We start from the raw sequence: 20,602 nt of genomic DNA on the forward strand, positions 1-20,602 counted from the left end.
TTAATTTTTCAACTTGTGTAACTCTTATTCCTTTATTTTTAAACTAACCCATAGCTTTAGATACTAAATGTCTGTTATGCACCAACCGCCAAGTCAAATTCCTTGTATGTCTGACATATTACGGCAATATATGTCCTGATTCCAGAGAAGGTTGCTCTGTCCCCTTAGATCCTGGTGAACTTCTACCGCTGCACCATGGAGAGCATCCTCACCACCTGCATCACGCTGTGGTACGGCAGCTGCTCTGCTGCGGACCGGAAGTCAGTCCAGAGGGTGACAAACTGTGCAGCGCATCACTGCCTCCTCACTCCCCACCATCAAGACTGTCAAGCACAAAAGATGTCTGCGGAGGGCGCAGCATCGTGAAGGACAACTCTCACCCCAGCCACAGACTGTTTGCCCTCCTCCCCTCTGGGAGGCGCTACAGGGCTGTCACCCTGCTGAACTCTGCACCCCGGTGACAGGCCCCAGCCCCTCCACACCTCCACAATGTCCTTACTCCCCCCTCCACCCTGGCAGTGTTGGGAAAGTTCACTTTCTACATGAACTAGTTCATATTTCAGTTCACAAATTTTAAAATGAACTAGTTCAGTTCATAGTTCAAACTTAAATATTTGATGTTCATATTTGAAGTTCACAGTTTCAACTAGTTCAGTTCTTTTTTTCCATATGTTGCTGCAAGCTATTTTTCAAAATTATTGCCACAGCCCATATAGAACCAGACAGCAATTATTTTATCAGTTTTAACACTGAAGCTATGCATCAGATTTAATCTTCACATCCAATTTTGAATCCTTATCCAACCAGGGTTTACATTAGCATTGAGGGGACATTGTTGCTTTAATGTTGCTGTCCATTCACTCCACACTAGCAGCAGCTGCAGCGTTCACCCCTACAGTACATTGTCAAACACATGCTGCTTGAATGGTCTTGTTTAAATAAGGAATAAAAACACGACAGTTATCATTAAGGTGCAAATGTTTGCAAAGAAAGGTCAGATTCCTCCCATCCTCACCGACCTTGTCAGTAACTTCATAAAACTCATTTAAATTACTATACGGCGCCTCTTTGCTACATGCATTTCTTTTTTTTGATGACGCATGCGCAGTGTGACACTGGAGGCTGGTGTTGCCAGATTGGGTGTTTTTTCCGCTACTTATTAAGGCGCGTTTACGGTGTGTTTGCGATAGAAATCTGGCACCCCATTGAACGATGTTAACCTGAAAGAACGTGCCGTTCATAGACATCAGAATGAACGAGTTCACATCGGGCATTAATACAGTACGTTCAGTTCACGTTCGCCTAAAATATGAACGAGTTCATAAACGTTCAATAAACGCGTTCAGGGACAACACTGCACCCTGGTCCTTCCAGCCAACATTTTGCACTTCAATTATCTGCTTTCTTGCACTTTCTGGTTAGACGCTAAACTGCATTTCGTTGTCTCAGTACCTGTACTCTGTGCAATGACAATACAGTTGAATCTAATCTAGTCACCACCATACATTCCACAAGTACACACATGAAAAAACCCGTTTTAAAGTATAACAGAGTTTATTAACTCACAGAAACACTAATCAAGTGTGTGTGTGTGTGTGTGTGTGTGTGTGTGTGTGTGTGTGTGTGATTGCAAGAGAGGGAGGATGCTCTGGAACTAAGAAAAAACACTTGAGGGATAACTGTGGTACCGCCTGCTCACTAGGGGTGAGTGAGGGCAGTATTACAACTCAAAAAGGGAGAGTTGCTATGGCAACGCCATCAGTGCCTGCAAGCTAGGGTGAAGAAGAGGTACTTAGTTAGTAACTTAGTGATGGTATATGATTGATCCTCATGGACTCTGTGCTTGCATCAAACTAAATCCAACCCGCCATAGCTAGAAGATTTCAGCTTATTTTTATATGAAAAAAGCCTTAAATAACCTTCATCAAGCATGTGAGAAATGTGGCTTCTTTGCTCAGTAAGTTTAATAAATAACTTTATTACTTATAATCCGTGCGTTGTTCAGTATTAATGCATTCTAGTATAACGAGATTAACAGATACGGAGAGTAGGCCGCACCCAGTTACACAGATACACGCAGACACACACACACACAATAGAGGGAGAGACACAACAGTAGCTGGAGTCGCAGCATAGCCATGACACAGATGTTTTGGTTATGAGGGGCCGTTTAGGACTTAACTACTGAGACACTCTCACACACACTACTGAGACACTCAACACTCACACACACTACTGAGACACTCTCACACACTCTACTGAGACACTCAACACTCACACACACTACTAAGACACACTCACACACACTACTGAGACACTCTCACACACACTACTGAGACACTCTCACACACACTATTGAGACACTCTCATACACACTATTGAGACACTCAGACAGCATCTCACTATACAACATGAGAGCATCTCACTATACAATGTGAGAGAATCTCAGTATACAGTGTGAGAGCATCTCAGTATACAGTGTGAGAGCATCTCAGTTACACCGGAAGGCATCTCAGTTACACCGGAAGGCGGAAGCAAAGAGCGCTGATTTTGAACAGCGCAATGCGCCAATCATACGCCCTTCCTTCATATGCCTTGAAGTCCGAGCTTGCCCGTCCAAATTTATAAATACTACCATGATCAAGGGACGGAATGTCATTTTAGGACGTTTTCAGGCGAGAAATTAGGTGTTTAAGCAACATTTCGGCGGTCGGTTTGTTAACATTCAGCCATCGTAAAAAATTCCATGGAGGAAGTCGGAGACGTGAGGCGTAGTTAACGGGACCATCTGATGCCCTCAGCACCGGGCGGTCAGCCTCATCTCACGCCGCAGACAGCAGCCTGTTCTCGGCCAGACTTCTGTGAAATTGACTACTTGTATTAGGGGGATGTTGGACCGTCCTGATTTGCAATGCCCTGACGCGTATTTGTCCTCCTTTTTTTGGAGTTGCGCTGGAAAAACTATCGCACCCCCCCCCCCTCTCTGGCCGTAACGTCCACGCCACCCCCGCTAACCTGAAACGACTTTGACACCCCTGATTTAGAGCCTCACGAAATATTGTCCTTTTTTATGGTGTTATGGATATGGTCACCCTACATTGTATCTACTTTTCCGTAGCGGAGACACGAGTGGATCTTACAATAGAAATATTCATTAATTAATATTTGGATTTTAATGTATTATTTAATCGATTATTATTAGGGCTGTCAAAAATAGCGCGTTAACGGCGTTAATCAGCTGTTTGTTGTTAATTACGTCAATTTTTTTGACGCATTTCACTCATGCGCAGTGTGACAAATTATTCAGGTCAGTAAAGTGCCTCTTCCTCTAGGGAATGCACTTCATCCTATACAACACATTACTGCCACCTGCAGGCATACGTCAGGACGTCAGGTTCAGCAAGTCGTTTGCGCCAGAGACCCGCACCCCCCCCCCCTCCCCGTTCTCGCGCAGCAAAACAGAGAAAAAAAGCTCCGCCCAGCAGAGCTTGGCTAAGAGCAGCGCTGAGGTAGAGGACCATCGGAGAGACCCGTAATACTGTTCTGAAACATGCGGAGGAAGGGAAGCCAATGCGATCTAAATCCTCCCAGGTATGGGGATATTTCACACTGAAATGGGGGGTGGTAGCGGATTTCTTTGCAGCGCCAGTCGTTCTAATCGCCGCGCTCGACTTCAAGGTGTAACCTTTATTATTGTTCGGTCTGAAACGGCGCGCCCAGTGACGGGTGGTGCAGCAATATTGTTGTTCGGGTGGAAATCGGGAGAAAGGTCGGTCCGGGAGATTTTCGGGAGGGGCTTTGAAACATCGGGAGGGTTGACATGTCTGGTCATGTCTGGTCATCGCAGCCCTGAACCATCAGGAGCACAAACTCACAGCAGAGTGGGATAAACTGCAGAGGCTCGAGACCCTTCTAGAGCCATTCAGGGAAATCAGTCTGTGACTTATCAAATAACATTGCTTTGATTATTTTCTGAAATAAATTAAAAAATCAAATATCAATAACATGTATTTATGTAAAAAATAATAATGATGATAATAATGATAATTATGTATCTGTGTCCTGTTATTTATCTTTAGTATGCATTTCAGAAAGAAAAAATGGTTAGGATTCAGGTGTGATTAATCATGATTAATCCACTGAAAATTCTGATTAATTTGATTAAAATTTTTAATCATTTGACAGCCCTAATTATTATCCTTCGCTTTGAAGCTGATGCCCTGCTGCCGGTTTCCATGACGGTCTCCCCACAAGACCTTTAATAAAGACACGATTAGTTTTATTCCACAATGATAGACAGTACAATAAGCGCGCACACTATGGATACAATCTAGTTTACGTATAGTTTATTAAGGTTATGAATTTAAACTCTGCTCGCAAAATAGACATTAAACAAACACCAGTCTCAGATTAGAGGTTATGAACACTCATCCTAGTATTACTATCGTATATATAACCGCTACGGAAAAGTGGATCAAAGCGAAGCATTTCACGGATGTCTGGCCGAGAACAGGCTGCTGTCTGCGGCGTGAGATGAGGCTGACCGCCCCGTGCTGAGGGCATCAGGTGGTCCCGTTAACTACGCCTGACGTCTCCAACGTCCTCCATGGATATTTTTACGATGGCTGAATGTTAACAAACCGACCGCAGAAATGTTGCTTAAACACCTTTCTTGCCTGAAAACGTCCTAAAATGACATTCCGTCCCTTGAATATGGTAGTATTTATAAACTTGGACGGGCGACCGCAGACTTCAAGGCATATGAAGGAAGGGCGCGTATGATTGGCGCATTGCGCTGTTCAGAATCAGCGCTCTTTGCTTCCGCCTTCCGGTGTAACTGAGATACCTTCCGGTGTAACTGAGATTCTCTCACACTGTATACTGAGATTCTCTCACATTGTATACTGAGATGCTCTCACACTGTATACTGAGATTCTCTCACATTGTATAGTGAGATGCTCTCATGTTGTATAGTGAGATTCTGTCTGAGTGTCTCAATAGTGTGTATGAGAGTGTCTCAGTAGTGTGTGTGAGAGTGTCTCAATAGTGTGTATGAGAGTGTCTCAATAGTGTGTGTGAGAGTGTCTCAATAGTGTGTGTGAGAGTGTCTCAGTAGTGTGTGTGAGAGTGTCTCAGTAGTGTGTGTGAGAGTGTCTCAGTAGTGAGTGTGAGAGTGTCTCAGTAGTTAAGTCCTAAACGGCCCCTCAAATTTGGTTGACTCCTCTGGGTCCACCGTATGCATAGGTCACGTACGGGTGTGGGAACAATTGTAAATGTAATTGCCGTGTGTGCGAGGGGCAAATGTAAACGTAAAAGAGCCAGAAAAGACTGCATAGGATTGACTCTGGGTTGGACAGCTGTGAGCCAAAAGGTTGGGACCTCGATTGGTCAATGAGTCCTTAGAACCGAGAACGAGACGTGTAACGAGGACGCGGATCTTTCGAGACCAAAGACCTGAAACCGAGTTTACATGGCCTATAAAGGGACGTAATTATACGGAGCCTAGAGCACGACAGGTGCGCGGTATTGAAAGTTCTTTCCCTCTCTGGTTCGGTAGATCGCAGCTGGCGAGGAGCGGGCGGGAAACCGGACACGCCGACAAGTGGTCGTGGCCGGACCGCTGCGGAGGACGGAGCGGACGGAAGGCGGGATTCCTGTAATCCTCACGGATTTTTTTCGGTCAGTGAGAGCGGGATGCCGACCGACGGACATTTCTTTTCTTGTATTTACCGGAGACGTTGACCGGCAGGGGGACACGCGATGGGGCGGTCCCTCCTCAAACTCCCACCTTCCTCACGACTGTGGAACTGTTTGCTGTGCGGTCCGTGATGAACTTTCCGTTATTTGGTTGTCACGAATTTCAGTGCTAATAAGCAGAGTTACTTATCGAACCAGGAACTGCTGCTGTGCCATTTATTTGTCATTGAATTGTGCGGAAGGTTTGCTGTGAAAATTCTGTGCTGTAGACTCGACATGTTGCGCACTTTGGGGGTGGTTACTTACCGCCATGGTGATGGATGTGGGAGGGTACAGGCCAACCCAGTGACCTCTCCTGCCTAGAGGTTAATGGTCTCCTCTTTTTTACTAAAAGTTTATTGTAATAAAAGTGTTTTTCCAATTCCTTCAGTCTGGTGATTGTACTCCCCGGAGAGTATTTAAATTAAACTAGGCTTTCCAAAAAATGTGGTTAATAAAGTTAAATCAAGATACCGGGAAGTGGACGACTTCTTTTTCACTGTATATTCAGTTTTGGGCCACCCGCTTATGTTATTAACTCTGTTGTGGAAAAACGTGTTTGCATGTCTTTCCAGGCTTGATAAATCCTAAAGAGACATCGGGCCCTCCTCGCAGCCAAAGGGCTCCTTTCCACCGAATACAGTCTGCATCATGTGAGTCACATGACCACAGTATGTGACTCTCCAGATGCTCTCAACTCTGACCTTACTTCAGGATGTGAAATAGAGTGTCTGTGTAACATGAGGAGACGTCTCGATTGTGGGTTTGTACGGTACATTGTTGCAAACCGCGTTGTCCCCAGGCGGAGACACCTGCTGCTCAAATAGCACGAAGCCAGCAGGCGGAGGCCTTAAAACACTATATCATGCACCACAGAGTATGACACTTCTGTAGAAGCGGTTGAGCCCTGGTGTGAATGTGGTCATGTGACAACACGTCTTTTGTGTGTGTGAAAGGAAACGATAAAAGATAGTGTGAGAAGCCTTGTGGCTCTTCATCTCACATTCTGTGCTTTAAAAGGTAACTCTGCAGCTGCAAACGTTTTATTTCATTTCACCATTTTATATTTATTTTATTTAGCCTTTTTCTTTTTTAAATCAGCGTCACGAGAACTGATAACTGACATCATTCAGCTGTGAGGTGCTTGTTGGAGCTTGAGCCTTAAATGCAAAAGGTCACATTAAAGTCACTATTATTAAAATAAGTCAAAGACCTTCTTTAAATGTATTGTTTTTATTTTTCAATTGCAAAATAAAAAAAAGAAACATTTAAGTCTCATTAAAGATGGTAGATTTATTTTGGTCTGTTTCAGCGAGCTTCTGTGATTCACTTTCTCACACTTTCTCAGTCATTCTGAAATGCTAGAACACCTTTGGGTCACTGGATTTAAAAAAAATAAAATGTGCTGCTGTAGTATGAAGAATGGTTCATGAAAAGTAGTCAGAGGAAACCTCATATCAGATATTCATCTGTTGTTTCTGCATTTCCACATTTCTCCGGATGTTTCACATCTTTCAAACTGTCTCTTGACTCGAAGCAGAAGTTTCTCACAAGCAGAGTCAGAGTGGACGTGAGGATGGGACACACTTTGTTTGCTGTGTTGGGGCTTTTCTGTGAGTACTTTCTCTCTTTAAATCATAGTTTTCATAGATTCAACTTTTTAAAGGCCAGAAGTTAATAGTTTCTGTCAGTTTGATGATGCATGATGATGTTTCTCACTTTATTTTAGTGCTGAATATTCTCCTCTACTGTGGACACGCTCAAGGTTTTTATACAACTTTCTTTATTCTGATGCATTCACTCAAGACGATTCAACACCTTCTGTCTCTATTTTACATTTAATATTTCTGTTCTCTTTAGTTTGATTATTATGAATACAAGAAGACAATATTTATTCTTTGCATGTTGTGTTTATTTCTGAATGCTTTGCTGCATGTTGAACCAAACTGGTCCCCTTTATTTACTGGAGAGGAAGTTAGCTTCATATGTGACTCAAGGGAAGGAAACAACACTGACTGGAATTACTCATTCAGTAGGAATGATCATTTCTTTACCACCAACAGAACAGTAAATAGATATAAATCATTATCTCTAACTAGAGGAGATAGTGGTGAATATCAGTGTGTTGCTCATCACAAGATCCGTCCTGATGTTACAAGAGAAAGTAATAAAGTCTCTCTAACTGTATCAGGTATGTGATCAAAGTTTTACCATCACGACGAGTTCATTAAAGGACTTATATATTAATGAGACATGTTGGATTAATTATCAAAATAGTATTTATCATTTCAAATAAAATGAATGAAAGATGGACAAAGTTAAGACAAAACATCATTTATTTTATTCCTATTGACAAATGATGAATGAGTTATTGAATTATCATTGATAACACAAATGGATCAAACACATCAGCAGAGTGTGGCGCCACCTTCAGGTGAAGTTTTCTCATTACTCAGTGAACCTTTTATTATTTATTACAGGGAGACTGACTTTGACGTCTTCTGTCTGAAAACTTTATAATTATGTTGGAAACATAAATCCCTGATATATTGTATCATTGTTCATATATATATATATATAAACTGATTTAGTAAAGAAAAGAACTAAGTGTTTCACAAAGATGTGATCCTTTAACTCCTGCGTCCTCCTTGTATGAAGCAGAATCAGTGACTCTTCACTGTAGACATGGAGACCAGAGAAAGGAGAAGAATGCTGACTTCTACAAAGACAAAACACTTATTGAGATGGACACAAACCATCAAAACACACATGAAATCACCATTTCTCTGATGTCTGATGGGAGCTCTTACAAGTGCAGATTTAAGGACAAAGAATCTGAAATAGAATATTTGAAATGTAAGATTAGTGACTATGTTTAAAGACATTGTCCCCAAACACCTGTTTAACACAATTGAAGACGGATAAAAAGGTGAAGGACATCAGCAGTGAAAGTAATCCACCAAGGACTCATCATAACACGTCTTTATTCTGTGAAACCTCTTTCCAACAGGTGTCCCTCAGCCTGTCCTCACAGTGTTTCCATCATGGCCGAGTCCTGGAGACTCAGTGACTCTGACCTGCAGTGTTGAACCTCCGTCTGCAGGATGGAGGTTCTTCTGGTATAAGGCTGTTCCACAACCGTTATTTTACTCCTTCACCTATGAGCTTCTACCTGGTAGCACCACTGGGACTGAACAGGGTTCCTACATTCTTCATGGACAGACACACACAGCAGGATATGTGTGCAGAGCTGGAAGAGGAGATCCTGTGTTTTACACTCTGTATAGTTATGCAAAGTATATCTGGTCTGGAGGTGAGTTTGTTCAGACTTTTATAATCTTGCACAAGGGAATAAATGTCCTTTTTGTGTTGACATTGTTTGTCCTGTGTGTGTCTCCTAATGATGTGTCTTCAGGTGTGAATCCAGCAGCGTCTCTCACAGTGAGTCCTCACAGACTGCAGCACTTCAGCAGAGAGTCACTGTCACTGAGCTGTGAAGGAACCTCTACTGAGTGGAGAGTGATGAGGGCTGATGACGATGGCCGCGTGTTTCCCTGTTCTTACTGGGGAGAAATGACTGGATCCACATGCAACACCAGCACTAGAGCGAGTAGTGGAGTGTACTGGTGTGAGTCTGAAACACAGTTCAGCAATGCAGCCAACATCACTATACACAGTGAGTTTATATTCATTTAAAGGTTTTCAAATCTAAAGTTTACAGATTTACAGATCTTGTTATAGAGGGCTGACATTTTTAAGGTGACTTTATGATGAGTTTAAATTAATATTTATTTTAACAAACGATTCAACACTCTTAGTTTGTGCAGTATCATTTCTCTGTATTATCCAACATGTCTTTGTGGTTTACTTTCCTCTTTATGACCATAGACGTCCACCATTGACTTTAAACCAGCGGACCTGTAGAGTTATCTGCCTCAGTTTGTCCCTTTTAGACCATTCTGTAGCTCACTGCCACTAAGTGGACATTTGTCTCCCTAAATATTGAGCATTAATTAAAGATGTAACTGTGAGCATGTCTGTCTCCAAAGGGCCGTCTCTTTCATCCATGAAATGCAGCTATTCACTCAGCTGCTGTATGAATGTGAATAACAAATGTAAACTATAAATGTCTTCTGGTCATTGGACATCAGCTTGTTTGACTTCCTGTCCTCTGGTCTCTTTACAGGAGGTGATGTCATCCTGGTGAGTCCTGTCCGTCCTGTGACTGAGGGACATTCGGTCACTCTTGGCTGCAAGTTGAGGACAGAAAACCTTCTTTATGATGTGGATTTCTATAAAAATGACAAACTCCTCCCAAACGCTGTCAGAGGGGAGCTGCTTATCTCTGCAGTTACTAAGTCAGATGAAGGCTTTTATAAATGTAGAGGAAGGAAATCACCTAAAGGTTTGGAGACTTTGACCTCAGCAGAGAGCTGGTTGTCAGTGAAATGTGAGTATGAGTTTAGTAACATGTGTTACAGTCTGAGTTAGAAAAGGTTTCACTGTATTAGAAGTTATCTTAAAATCAACTATTGTTTGTGTGAAACAATATAGTTTTAGAAATGTTTATGTTCAGTAAAAACACATAATATTAAGATGTAACATGAGCAGCAGTGAAAGGTGAATAGTATGTGATCAAGGGTTCATATTTGTGTGTTTGAGTGTATGTGTTGTAGTACTTGTTTGGTACTACAACACATTAGTACCTATGTTTTTACCAGCTTTTACTTTGTTTTTCTGGCTCTGTGACACTAAGATCTGTTTATGAAGAGTGATTTATAAATAACTTTTGAGGCCTTTAACATAAAGTGAATCATGGCATGCAAATGCGCCTAACTCGATTTTTCGCCATTTTGCATGTTGTGAAAAGACGCTGGGTCCAATTTTTACGAAATGAGGGAATGAATATTTGCTTAATGCCTTAAAGCTTGTGGATATCTCATTTTCTATCAAAATGTTTGGACCACTGAAGTTAAGTTAGTAAGGGGTGTGGCCTATAGAACTATAACTTCAAAAGTTATTGGCTTTTCCTCACGAAATCTCTAGGAGCTTCACATCGAGTCTTTGAGCATACCCTAACTTTCTCCGAATATTTGAACATTACGGGGCACTGCAGTCATTTGCTGAATTTTTGGTTGTTTTTTTTCAACATCCGTAGTATTTTTGATCCATAAATGAACTAACTCGATTTCAAGTTCGGCAAATTGATCCTGACACCTGTGTTGTCAAAATATCATCAAAATCAGTTTTCGTGCAACTACCTTGAATGGCCTTGCATCCATTTTGGGCGATTTTGGTTATTTTTCTTGAAAATGTAAAATGCTCTAACTTCAAGGAACATTTTTCATTTAGGCCAAAATCTCTTAGTCATGATGCTAGTGTAAGTCCAATGCAGTGATTTTCAAAAAATGATAGCGCCACCTATTGGCATAGGCAAATGCAAACGTTTTATACTTTGATGAGTTACTCTTAGCTCTATTATTTGTCTAATAAACTTAGAATTTGGACAGATAAGGCTCAAAACTTTTATGATTGTTCAATGCGAATATTGGGAGTTTTGGAAAAACTTTGTTGCTGTGAGACTACAATCTTTCGCATTAAAGTTCAAGCAAATATTTGGGTCTTAAAGTCAGGAAGTTCAGGTTGTTGTTGTTGTTGTAATCGCTAGAGCTGAGAGTAACATGTCTGCAGCGTCTTGTCGCATTTACCAATAAAAGGATTATTGCCCCGTAACCGACTCGTCTTCGCGTGCTGAGTGAGCCACCGTAACCCCGACGTTACAATATGTAAAACAGGGGGCCTTAAAATAAAGTCTCCATACTCTAAATTAAAGAAGTCAGTTATAATCTTTTTGTGTGAATATTCCCTCTATTTTTTGCACTTTTTAGATGCTAAACTTTGACTAACTTCTGCCTGGGACTTTGTCACAGCCACTTCAAATTTTGACAAAACAATCCCAAGCCGTTAGCGATTAAGATGTTTTGAGGGACTTACTATTCTCCATTTTTTCCTAAACTTTGAAAACACATTTACAGTTAAAGATGTAGTTACTTTATATGATTTCAATGCTTCCAAATTGCATTTTGGCTCAATAGCGCCCCCTGAACTTATTAAATGAAGCAGCCCAGTATTTTCGCGACTATAAGGCGCACTTAAAATCATTTTTTTTTCTCATAAAACAACGTGCGCCTTATAATCCGGAGCGCCGTATATATGGATCAATTGGTTGATCCATACTGGTTAACGAGGATCAATTCGAGGGAAAGTCTGGTGCCAGCAGCCGCGGTAGTTTCAGCTCCAACAGCGTATATTAAAGCTCGTAGTTGGATGTCGGGATCGAGCTGACGGTCCGCCGCGAGGCGCCACCGTCTGTTCCAGCGCTGCCTCTCGGCGCAAGATGCACAAAAGCATTTGCCAAGAATGTTTTCATTAATCAAGAACGAAAGTTGGAGGTTCAGAGATATTGTTAATATCCACATTAACGTTTGAACAACGTTACCATTGGAGCGAACGCTTAATAACGTTTGATTTAGCACAGCCCGATCTAGTGGATGCATAACGCAACCCCAGTCAAACGCTTTACTGCAGTATCTTCTATTCTATGCGCATTATAATCTGATGCGCCCTATATAGGAAAATAGTTCTAAAATCGGCGATTCATTGAAGGTGCGCCTTATAATTTTGTGCGCCTTATAGTCGCGAAAATACGGTACATGTAAGACATTTTTTGGATGTATGTATAACTTCAAATAAAGTCTCTTGGGCCAATGCTCTAAAGTAATAGTTAGTCAGTAATAGTTTTTTTTGTGAATTTTTCCTCTATTTCAGTTACTTCATATTATTCCAATTCTTCCCAATAGCATTTTGGCTCGATAGCATCCCCTAGGTGTGCACATTTCTCACCTGGAGGCCACAGCTTTGATCGAGCTGTGCACATTTCTCTTCCATCGCAGCAAAGTAGGCTTGAGAATAATGAATCAAGTTGGTCAAGTTGGCTAAACATATTTAAAGGCTGGTGTTCTGTAGAGACACATTGTTCAGTTTGCATAATATATCTGCCATGAGTTAATACTTCTTGGTGGAGCAGGAGTGGTGTGATTAGCTCCCATTCTTTGCCTTGACTGAATGGAGGTGATCCAACATGTTTTATTTACTTTTTTGGTAGGCCCTTGTACAGAAAGACAAGTAGCCTAGTGGAAACTACAGACTTGGGATAAATCCCAACCTGACATTAATTTTTTTGTCTTATTTTTGCCATTTTGACCGTGGGTCCGGCTGACCGCTGCCCCCCCGACAAAGGGAGGCAAAGGCCAGTCCATTGCTGCTTTCAGCTCTAGTTATCATTATTACTTGTGTAACTCTTCATGGTTGTGTGTACTTGTGTGTAGATCCTGAAGAAGCAGCACCACGCTCTGTGTTTCTCGTGCTGTTGGTTGTTGGTCTGGTTTCTGGAGTTTTACTGATTATTCTCCTGCTGCTGTTTCTGTGTTGCTACAGAAAGTCAAAAGGTGAGATCTTTTCCTTCTGATATGAGACTGATTTCACTGAAATAAGTCAAAGTCACAGATATTATTACACACACTACTTAATGATCAATGTGAAACCTTTTTCTTCAGCTTCAAGCCTCAGCAGGTTGGTACAAGCCTCTCTTCTCTCACTCTGAACATGGCAGCAGGACTTTACATGTTCCTCATTCAATCCTCTGTTTTTACTTCACGTTTTGGACCCACAAGGTCTCAGAAGACCAATCAGAACCCAGCTACAGACCACATGATCAACCAGGGTGAAGCTCAAGACAGACATTACGCTTCTCTTCTTCCTGGTCAGCTTTAATCTTGATTTATTTAATAATATGTTCTTTAATGCTAACATTTCCATTTCTGATTATCTGTTTGTATGAATTATATAATCTTCTCAAAGTTGTTCAAATGATTGATGTGACCTAGTCTTTATCCTCACTGCTCTGCAGGTGGTTCTTGTCTTGAATATTTTGTATTATATCCTGTGTGTTCATCACACAGCTGTTAGAAATACTAGAATCAGATGAATCAAATTCAATTCAAAATCTCTTGAATTAAACAAGAAATTGTCATTTCAGATGAATCCAGCTTCACATATTCTGTGATTGAGCTCAAAAACTTTAAAAAGAAGGGTAGGTGATTTACTTAATTTAGTTAATTACCTTTGACAGTATAAATGATTTTGTTCTTCTCAACAAAGTTCTTTGTGTTGCACGATGAACCAGACGAGAGCCTCATTTGCTCGGATGTGAGGATTGCATCGGCTGCAGGTACAGTCAACGGCAACAGAGCTTTCTACACTGTAAAAAAAAAAGGTCAAACTACTGGCAGCAGCAGCTGCCAAACAAAAACCGTAAAATAACTTAATGAAGTGCGACAAACTATAGATTTACAGCAATTTTCCATAACAATTTTACAGAGAAACACATTTATTTTATAGATTTTTCCTGTAGTATTACAATGAAACCCTTTTAATAAAGGGATTCCACTAAATATTCTGTAGCATAACAAAAATAGATTATGGATTTTCTCTGTATTATTTCAATCAAACACCTTCACTAAAGTGTACAACATGAAGATACAACGCGAAAAATCTATAAAATAAATGTGTTTCTCTGTAAAAATGTTAAGAAACATTCCTTTAAATATATGGTTCTCGCACTTCATTTGAACCAAGTTATTTTACCTTGATTTTACAGTTTTTGTTTGTCAGCCGATGCTTCAAGTGATTTGCCTGTTATTTTATATAATTTGAATGTCATTTAAGATAACAGTAAAATACTCTAGAATAGTTTTTCTTCCATAAAAAAATGAGAAAAACATTTAACTTGTCGTTATTAGCAAAACACTTAAATTTACAGTTGGACTGTTAATTTACTGATAATTTTTTTACAGAATTTTGCACATAATTTAAAAAAACAGAAAAATCACTGTTAAAATGTAAAGCTATTTTCTCTAAAAATAGGCTCTTTAATAAGTATCTAACAGGTGCTACCTGCTTTAATTTAGTATGTTCATACCGTCATACATGGCCAATGTCAACAATATACATACATCCTACATACAAGCACATAACTGGAAAAATATACATTATGCACAGATATCCAATATTGACTATTTGTAAAATGTGTTTTAATATAATATATTTTTTTTATTGTGGCTCAAGGTGGGGCCTCCCCCCATGGTCCTCTATGGACCAGCCGCCACTGAAAATAGGCATGCAAATCAAGTTAGTCAAATGTCCCTCTTTGACCGACACAACTAGACCTCTGTCCACATCCTCACTGGAGAGAAATGATCCACTTGATGAAAGCAGAGGTTTTTGCAGTCACTTGACCACAGCTCTGCTCTCTACAGGGAGCCACCCACAGTCTCCTACATGATTAAATGCTGGTGTTCTGCAGAGACACTTTCAATGTGTTAAGTTCGCAAAATAAATCTGCCAGACTTCTTGGTGGAGCAGAGGTGGTATGCTTAGCTCCAATTCTTTGCCTTGACTGAATGGAGGTGATCCTACATATTTTACTGATGTTTTGAATGCTTTGGTATAGCAAAGGCCAGTAGTAGTGGTGAGGTATTACGTTTACAAAGCCACAGACTCAGCTTCTAATCCCACATGCACCATTGTCTTTCGCCTTTTATTGTGTTTTTGACGGCGTGTCCGGCTGACTGCTGTCCCCCCCGACATGCAAAGGGAGGCAAAGGCCCGTTCATCACGGCTTGCAGCTTTAATTTAAATTCTTTTTTACTTAGAAATGATAACAATACTATGCAGTCATGAATCAAACATAAGGGGGATGCCACCTTTTATTTATTTATATTTATCCATCCATCAATATTCAACTGAAAATGTGTCTTGTGTTCTTAGATGACATTATGACGTATGCCCAGGTTCACCCCCCCACTGAAAAGAAGAACAATGAAGGTAAATAAAGTCCACATCAGGTATTGACTCCTTGTGAAGTGAGTTGTTTTCATCCAAAACAAACACCTTTTAAAAGTTAGAAAATGGTAGTTTGTTATTGTTAAAATATTCTTAAATATCAGTCTATTCCTGCTCCAAATATTATTATAACATATTCTGCTTAATGTTAGAATCGTCTTTTGTGTTTTTTTGTTTTACAATTCTGATTACAACGTATATCAGTACGTTATTCGTTTTATTTAAGGCATTACTGGCAAACATACAAAAATAAAATATTTTAATTGGTAGGAAAATCCAGATGTGTAGCAGAAGAAGAATCTGTTTATTCTGAAGTCAAACCAAGAACATCTAGTAATGACGTCATTTATAAAGCACTTTATTTCACATAGTTAAATGTCATAAAGCACTTTTAATTTAAATAATTTAATTTAATAATTGTTCTGTCACGGTTTGGTTCTCCTTCCTGTTTTATTTTGTAGTTTTCTTGTCTCTCGTGTCTCTGGGTGAACTTCACTTCCTGCCTTGTCCTGTGATTGCCTGATTGCTTCCACCTGTGTCCAATCACCTGCACCTCCCTAGTGTATTTAAGCCCTGTGTGCCTGTTGTCCCTTGTCGCGTTATTGTCTACGTCAGTCGTTGTTGGAGCACGTCTCAGTTTTGTCAGAGAATAAAGAGCACCGTTTTTTGAGAATCCTTCTTCCTTCCGTCTGCACCAGCACCCACCCTGACATGTTCTTATTCTTTTTTTTTATCTTCCAGATCAATAAGATCCTTAATCAGCTCCCGAGCAGACAGCTTGGTGTACTAAGGAATAGTGATGGCAAAGTGAAGCTTTCTGAACCAGTGAAGCTTTCCAGCAAATTGTATCGGAAAAAGGTTCATTCATTCAATGCATCGCAAACTCTGATGACCTCTGCTGTTGGATACGTGTAGTGCATGTTTCAAATACACTACCAGTATATTTTGGCCCAGTCTCTGTGGGTTGAACATGATTATGAAAGGTTGAACCAATAAATCATTAATAAATACATGGTTTCCTATATGAATACAACTATTGTTATTCAGGTTTGAATTGTGTCCTTGTTTGTGTTTTTCAATTCTTTGTACATTGGGAAGAAGTGGAACAAACACTTATTTGTGTCTTTCTGCACCTTTGTGCATGTATGTTTGTGATCATACTAGCAGTAGAATTAATAGAAGATATATATATATAGTATAGTTATATGTAAGCAATATAATTTAAAATACCAGCAAGTGCTTCCTACTGCATGTGCACTTCATGGCAGTCATAGGGACTTATCTGGAATGTGGGAATTGATTTACAGAGGAAAGCTCAGTGGGGCAGTGATTGTACAGGTTTGTTATGACTGGACATTGAGGTGCTTGTGGACACATGGGATGGGGCATGAAATTATTGATTTTTATTGAGATATAATAAACATCCATAACTGATTAATAATCACACAATACAAAAGGACAGACTTGGCCTTCTTATTGCTAACCTTGTAAGAGGAAATCAAAGTGCTCCCACATCTCGGAGAGACCTCTCTTTGCCAAAAGGTTCCATTGTAAATTTGCTCTTTGCTACTCACAACAACACTGACTTTGACTATCAGACAGCCAAGCCCGATACCTGTTTCGTATGGGGCGCCGTTTGTAAAATGTAGCACGTTCTAAAATCCTGCACCATTTTCATACATTTAGCATCATCATATGTATAAAAAAAAGCAGGACAATATTCACATGTCGCTTTTTCAAACATTTGGAGTCAAAATCATGTAAATACATAAAATATGTAAAGCATTTTACAAACGGCGCCCCATAGTTTTGCACCCATTTGAATCAAATCGAAGCGGTCACGTGACTGTGCGCCGGAACGAAGCTTCAGACGTCACTGATCACGTGATCAGCTGCGAACGAACCAAGCACCGATACATTTGCTTCACCTTGCACTGGTTCATATTTCGACACAAGCTTCGAAGCAGGAGAGTCGGAGGTAACAACACTACTAAGGAAGCTTCTTCCCTTGTTCTAGTCTGCTTGGCTAGATGAGGTTCTGTTTTAAAAGGATGATTTGATCTTTGCAGGTTTCTTCATTGTATCCAGAGAGGTAGAGTTAAAAAAAAAAGAGCGTTGATCTTTCTTTCCCCGATACGTCAGCGTAACATAGAGCCATGATGCTTCCCCCTGGGGACACTAGAACCTTCATCTTATGGAGACATTTCATCATCTGCACAAACAGTTTTAGGTTTTTGATGCCCAGAGACACAGATCAAAGTAAAGTGCTGCATATCTCCTGCTAAAATGAAGCATTATCAAATAGAGACTCATCTAAATGGGAGCTGATGCTGCTCTGTGGACACATAACTACAGTCTCCTGAGTGCTACTGAGATTATTTTAAAATGTTAGATTGAAGTACCATAAACTCTTCTGCTTGAACCCTTACATCCCTCTAAAACCTTTTAGCCAGTCAAAGTGAATAAATACAATGTCACAGGGTGTACATTTTGTATATTGATTGTATATATTTTTTCCTGCATACTTACCAACGTCTCGAGATGTCAGAAGACATTTAGTGTTGCAAAAGAAATCGGTCAATTCAATTTCATTCCATTTAGCAACTGATCATCAAAAGATTTAAGACTCAGCAAACTCCTGCCAGCTTTCTTTATCGTACTGAGTGATCTAAAATATATTCTATTTGTTAGTGAACACAGCTTTGTTATGGAGATCTGAACTGAAAACATTGAATTTCCATTAAGGGATTTTATCCAAAAAAATACGCACTTTGCAATGTGCTTTTTAACATGGGGGCTATTTCTACATGTGATTACTTGAGAGGTGCCTCTAGATTCTGATCTGACTGGAGCTGTTTGTAAATCTCCTTTATGTGTATGTTTTAACGGTTTTATGTGATGCACATCGAAATGCCTTGTTGAAATGTGCTATACAAATAAAATGGCCTTGCCTCGATTGATAAATAAGTCCCATTCTGCACTTTCCTGACTTTGAGAGAAATGTGACTCAGTTAAGAAGCTGGATGCATTAGAGATGCAGCGTCTGCAGCCACCACTGGGGGGCAGTGATGCACTAAAAGCCTGAACAATGCATCTCCTATGTTTGCCCAGCTGTAGCTCTTCTGCCATCATCGCCCCCCCTTTATTCTGATCTGAGCATAGAGTTAAACGAGGATGGATAACAACCAGCATTTCTCTGAACAGATACCAAAGAAGAGGCCAATATCGTTTATATATGTAAAATCTTTTGCTGCAGCTCGGCTCATTATATTACATGTTATTTAGCTGACGCTTCCAAAGCGACTTACATTGCATTTTAACCCATGCATTACATTTTTGCCTGGGGAGCAATTATGGGTCAGGTGTCTTGCCCAGGGACACTTCGACATGGGGCAGCCGAGATTTGAACCACCAACCTTGCAACTACGCAACCATTAAACACTTACTCCAAATGAATGTGTGGGCAAAAAAGACACAAACACACACACAGATTCAAGAGGACAAAATAATATCATCCATTCTGCTGAGTTCTCTCCAGGAGTCATGAATGGTTTTAATGAGGACGAGCTGCCACTGATACAACTGATGTGTGTGAAATGGAATTAGGTGGCTCAGGATGACGAGGAGAATCTTTCAAAATCAATACTCATCGCTCACCGTGGCGTGTAAATTACGCTTTTTTTTGTCTTGTCTGTGGTGAACGAGTAACGCCCACGGCGCACATTTTCAACTTCTCATCGATATACAATCAATTTAACTGATATAGTCGTCCATATAATCATTGGCACCTTCTCATCACAAGTTATAAACAGATGTGGTGACCCCTGATGTGACGTTAGCACAGGTGAGTACAGATAATGGTTTGTGCATTAAACTTTGTGCTGAAACCATGCAGCTCTTTTCATTGTTGTAATCTTTTTTACTGTAACATGTACACCTATTCCTTTACGTGTGTCTGCTCTGCCTTTCTGATATTATTATGGTGCAGATTCAATAAGAATTGTCAGGTGATTCAGAGTGTGTGGCTTAATAACCCTGGTTTTCGCACGGGCCACGGTGTCCATAATTGTATTTACGACGGCCATTCCTGCGTAATTGTGAGCGGTATCTCATTTGTGTCCTCTCGTGAGGATACTCGGAGGTATAATTAATAATCAGTTATGTTTACAGGCTGCAGATTGCAGTCTGTAAGACAAAAAATAAATGGTTTCTCTACGAGCGGATGTGTATCGCTGACATGTTAATGCATCTAGTTTGAAGCCCAAATCTGTTATTTAATTTATCATCATATATTCTTTTTCATCTTTCCCCGTCTTGTTAAATAGAATGTAATTCACCTTACTTTGCCTCATAGAGGATCTTTACACTTCTTCCATCATGTTTATATATCTGCGGGTCATCTGATCAGTTGAATCGTCCCTGTAGGCACACGTGTTTCCTTCTCCGATGCACTCACATGATCACACACACACACACACACACAGACTCGTATCAACAGGACTTCTAACAATCGATCAGAGCTGCTGACGCTCCCCTTTTCAGTGCCTCATGTTGGTCTCAGAGCAATTAGCCTGTCTGCATCGCCATGAGTACACAGCAGTTTGCGGCTAATCTTCCTCCCTTTTCACCTTGTTTCTTTCCCTTTTATTGATTTTGATTTATTTTTTTTTATCTTCTATTGGACATGTTTCCTTTTCTTTTTCCTCAGAGTTTGACTGTGTGACACTCATAACCGATGTCTGTTTGTGGAGTGTGTGGTGTGTATTTTCCGGTGTCAAAGACAGGGCTGGACTGGTAATCTGGCAAATTCCCGGGGGGGGGGGCGACGCACTTGGGGGCCCATAAAGCAGAGACAGCGGCCCATTGGTTCATTTTCCATACTGACACTGGGCTGGCCCAATCA

This window comes from Pungitius pungitius, chromosome 1 (genome assembly GCF_949316345.1).
Source record: "Pungitius pungitius chromosome 1, fPunPun2.1, whole genome shotgun sequence".
Classification (NCBI taxonomy): domain Eukaryota; kingdom Metazoa; phylum Chordata; class Actinopteri; order Perciformes; family Gasterosteidae; genus Pungitius; species Pungitius pungitius.